Source organism: Lissotriton vulgaris, chromosome 4_1 (assembly GCF_964263255.1).
Source record: "Lissotriton vulgaris chromosome 4_1, aLisVul1.2, whole genome shotgun sequence".
Taxonomy (NCBI): Eukaryota; Metazoa; Chordata; class Amphibia; order Caudata; family Salamandridae; genus Lissotriton; species Lissotriton vulgaris.
In genome coordinates this window covers 154,915,700-154,919,420 of record NC_141691.1, presented here as the reverse complement: position 1 = coordinate 154,919,420, position 3,721 = coordinate 154,915,700, and the positions used below count along the sequence as shown (strand labels likewise).

General features: G+C 42.7%; 1 pseudogene; it reads right to left on the bottom strand.

Annotated features, from left to right (window-relative positions):
* Positions 1–207: 207 nt before the first annotated feature.
* LOC147718510 (E3 SUMO-protein ligase KIAA1586-like) lies at positions 208–1,662 on the bottom strand (annotated as a pseudogene).
* Positions 1,663–3,721: the final 2,059 nt, after the last annotated feature.

Here is a 3,721-nt window from a genome sequence, read left to right as displayed (position 1 = left end):
TGCAAATTGGATAAGCACGCCATGACATGAATTGGTTACACTGGCAAGTACACTTCAAGTTTAGAAAAGCACAAGACTTCAATGGTGGTACCATCATAAGATTTTAATAAATATTCTTAACTGGAGCACAGTTCATTGGGTGGGGAAATGTTGCGAGCCTATACAATATCACATATACGCAAGAAGGGAGACGGATGTTCAGACACGTCAAGTGGCGTCACTAGATGGGTGACAGGGTTGCTTCTCACGGCGATCCTTGCCATTTTCCCAGTGCTGATAAACTCGGTCTAGGTCAACTTTCCCATTCAGGAGGTAGGCCTTTGTCCTCATCATCATATCCAAATGCTTCTGCTCTAGTCTATTCCTCAATTTGCTCTTGATAGTATTCATGAGGCTGAATCCTTGTTCACAGTCTGCATTAGATGCTTGAAATGTTGCGCAGACATCAACAAGCTGAGATACCACACTATACTGAGCAGCATTGCGTACAGTGAAAATCACCATGTCTTGAAAGGTGGTAAATAACCCACCCTTTACATTTTCTGCCACCACATATTTATAGTCTCTGTACCGTCGAACAACATCTTCTGGTGTTTCACAATCACCCAGGGCCAAGACATTTTTATACTTTTCAACAAGTCTTTCAATATTCTCAGTCCCAAAATCAAAATGCGATTGTGTGGCTATTGCCTGGATCTCAAAACTTGCCCATTCTTTTAGCTCATCTTCAGGGAACCTTTTTTGCATGTGTTCACAAAGAAGGGAAACAAAAGACAAAATAGGCCCACTGTCAAACTTTTGCCTTTCCTTGTACAACTCCATCAGCTCTCTTACATTGCTGCTCCAAAAGACAGTGTCCCCCAAATACTGTTGCTTAATTTGGCCAATCTTTGCTCTTGCATACTGTACAGCTTCAACAGTAGTTAAAGAAGATTTTTGGAATAGTTTGCACAAAGATGCAAATTCACCCAGAATGTCATTAAGTACTGCAAGGGAAATATGGTAGTTGGAGTCCGATAGGTTTTTATAACAATATTTAGCAATTGGATCATTCTCCTCAACTTTCTCATGCTCAAAGTACTTAAGAACAGTCTTGTGATTACGAATTAGTGCACCAACAGCAAAATGCCTTGAGAGCCACCGGACTTCATTCAGTGGTCGAAAAGAGACAACTTCACATTCAGTGACCAATGCAATTTAATCCAGCTTGGACTTCCTTGCAGGAGATCTGGAGAACACAGTGTAGACAGTCCTCAATAATGTCTCCATCTCTTTAATCATTGGAACCCTCTTCCAGGTATCATCAACTCCCAAATCTTCTCGATGGGCGACACAATGCTGCTCAACTAGATGAGGAATGGATTGTTTAAGGCAAGTAGCAACACCATTATTCTTCCCCAGCATTACAGACGCACCATCAGATGTGAACATGACCATTTTCATGAGGTCCAGTTCATTGGCAGTGTAGAATTCTTTAACGGCAGTAGTGATAGCCTCAGCATTACAGCTAGTCAGCTTCACTATGCCCCCAAACTGCATTTTGTGCTCAGTTGATGTTACAGGTCGGAACTTAAAGTACAGGATGAGCATTTTTGTAACAGAAATATCTGTGCTCTCATCAATTATCAAGGTGTGATACAAAGCTTGCCGAAGTTCTGTCATAGCTTCACAGTGTATCACGCTATTGATGGCCTCAGGGAACTCAATGGCATAGTTCTTGCTCCTCCAGCTGTCTGGTATCTTCACATACAAAGCTAGGTGGTCATCATGGATGTCTTGTACAGATAACATTGAAGTATTCATCTTGACTGCCAGCAACACGTTGTTGATGAGAATCTTTATCTCCTCAGGCATAGATCTTTGGTGTTCAACTGCTTCCATTCTATTTGCTTTGTTAGTGGCAGTTTTGTCAGCATTGCCCGCACTCCAAAACCAAACCTGGCAGCAGCACTTCTGTTTCTCAATATCACCATGGAAGACTCGTGTACTTTGCTAAGTAGATGGCGTTTCATGTAGTCCAGTTTCCAGCCATCACTCCATTTCTTCCCTGTGGAAAAGTCCCCAACAATCTTGGCTTCCGCACATGCTTTGCAAATCAAGCCCACTTCTGGACTGTATTGAAATAGTTCCCAGAGTTGCATGCAAACCTTGCTTCGTGACTTCTGTGTCTCAGCCTCCATAATTTCCTTCATCCACTCTTCCTTGAATACAAGGCAACATTTCTTACTTTGTGGTGAAGCACTGCACTCTCTCGAAGGAAACATGGCTTACGTTGACGCCTAGCTCATGAATGCAATCTGTTATACTACAATGTTCAAGATGCACCACAGTTTAACTCAACCCAATAATTACCTCTTCTGCTTGCACTCACGTGCGCCTGTTTAAATGTATGGGGTTCTGGCTGCAAAACCTGCAACAGAAGAAAACATATATCCCCTCCTTCTTTGCACGTATGGTTGTGACGTTTCGTGCATATATGCTTAGCCGCAAATATTCACTTGTTGCTCTCATTCACATGCGAGCATAGACACCCACTTATTTATTGAAATATGATTCATGTATGTGCTTTCGCAGTAAAGGGGGAGTGCGTTTCCTTTCAATTCCCTTTTATAGCACTGTGTGTCACTCACGAACCATGTCCGCCAAGTGTACTGTGAGCTTGGGACGAGTGCACAGAACACACTGCATGACGTGGGTTGTAAAACAAAACAGGGGCTTCCTTTAAAACCCTATGGTGCCGTGATCACGCATTAAGCACCCTTGGCATGCACAATTGTAAAACATGCCGCAGCATCCATTACCATTGCTCGCAGATAAGTTCTGGATGTTTAATCTGAGGAGCACTTCTGGAAAACACGCTCTGAATCCTAATTTGTCATACTTTGTGAATGTTTTTATGTCTTTACAGGTTTTCTTTTCTAAGAACCAAGGAAAGAAACTCTAACCACCACTGTGAGTACTAATGGGGTTTTTTAAGTAGACAAGGGTTGGGTACACCTTAGCGTGTGTATACTGCCCGGGCTACCACCATTGGTCCTGACGAAAACCTGACAATCACTCCATAGGTTGAAACATGTAGGCCATTTTTTACTTATTCACAATAATTTGCGACACCTCAGGCCAACCTAATTCGGCATGGTGTCCCACTGATAATTTTAACGTTGCTCAGCTTCTCCGGAATAAAGATTTTGTTGTAGTGAGTAAAACTGGAGAACTTTTAAAAATCACTGTTTTTCTCCCCAAAAAACAACCCGCTCCACTGTAGTCAGGTGTCGCAGCACACCCGTATGGCACTCGGCTGTCCGGGTGGGACCCCGATGATGAAGCATGTCACCATCTAGGTTGGTGAGTGACGGGTCTTCTAACAAAGGACAAACTTGTCCTTTACATTTCCTTTGTGCACCTCTATTTTTCTAGAGCAGGCACGGTGGTTCCTTCAGTGTATACTCCTCCATTTGTTTACTGAATCTTCTTTTAATGCCATATTTTCCTTGTACTGATTGTTTACTATGTTTATTACCTTCAATAAAAGCTTTTTAAACTTAAGACATATTGTGACATTTTTATTGCTGCCTGAAATGTGGAAGCACAAGGAACTCTGCAGCATGTGCTTTTAAATTGTAAGTTATTGCTTAACACAGCGCTCCCACCTCAGGTCAGTAGCCCCCCCTTTTTCCAGGTCAGCGCCCAGTGCGGCTGCACCGGTCGCACTGCCCTAAAG